The following is a 1,055-nucleotide window of genomic DNA, read 5'->3' on the forward strand; positions in this document are numbered from 1 at the left end:
GGGGGGGGGGGAGTTTGCTCGGCTCGGACTGATCGATGGACGGCCGAGTTCAGGCGAGCCAACTTTCCAGCTCCCGCAGCATCCTCTGCCGCTCCTCCTTCTGCTTGGAGGTGACAAAACTGAGTCAGGACGGTGTGAAAACCAATCCTCTTCTTCCTCCTCCTCCTCCTCCTCCTGATGCTGCTGCTGCCACAGAGGCTCGTTGGAAGAAGGAGGACGAGACTTCGCTCCTGCTTCTGATCGCCGATGGAGAGCAGGGCAGCCTCTGCTCACTGCTCACCGAGGCAGCATGTTACTCTGCTGAGGCCAGATGAAGACTGAGGGTGTGTGTGTCTGTGTGTGTGTGTGTTTAACTGGGAGGGAGGAGAGAGACAGTACCACTGTGTGCTGGAGAGAGAGAGAGAGAGAGAGAGAGAGAGAGCGCGCTCATGGGTAAAAAGTGTGTGTGGTGTACCTCGCAGAGGAGCTGGAAATGTGCGAACAGTGATGTGAGAGCGAGTATGTGAAGAGCCGGTGGATGGCTCAGGACTCTGAGGGTGTGTGTGTGTGTGTGTGTGTTTGCACAAAGTAAAGCCAAAAAGAAGAAAAAAAAAAGGAAGTGACCCGAGACATCAATGAGAGCGAGAAAGACGAGGAAAAAGTGTGAAGCTGGCAGAAGCTGGAGGGAGAGGAGGAAGAAGTGTGTGTCATCATGAGTGTGTGTGTGTGTTTGTGGAGAGCAGAAAGAAAGCGAGCGAGAGGAGCCGCGACAGCTGCAGCAGCGAACCAAGAGGAGCAGCGGCGTGAGGAGGGAACGAGGAGGGAACGAGAGGAGACGAAGTCAGGAAGAGGAGAGGAAAGGAAGAAAAAAAAACAACAAAACCAAAACACAAACCCCAGGAGACAGACAGGAGTGTGGGAGGAAGAGAGACTGGAGCTTCAAAACAAGGAGAGGGAGAAGGAGGTGGTAATGAGGGAGAGTCTGAGAGCGTCGGTGTCTGGGTGTCCTGGTTGTGAGAGTAAAAATAAAGATTTAACGAGTATAAATCCAAACACACACACACACACACACACAG

The sequence above is a fragment of the Kryptolebias marmoratus genome, linkage group LG5, assembly GCF_001649575.2.
Source record: "Kryptolebias marmoratus isolate JLee-2015 linkage group LG5, ASM164957v2, whole genome shotgun sequence".
Taxonomy (NCBI): domain Eukaryota; kingdom Metazoa; phylum Chordata; class Actinopteri; order Cyprinodontiformes; family Rivulidae; genus Kryptolebias; species Kryptolebias marmoratus.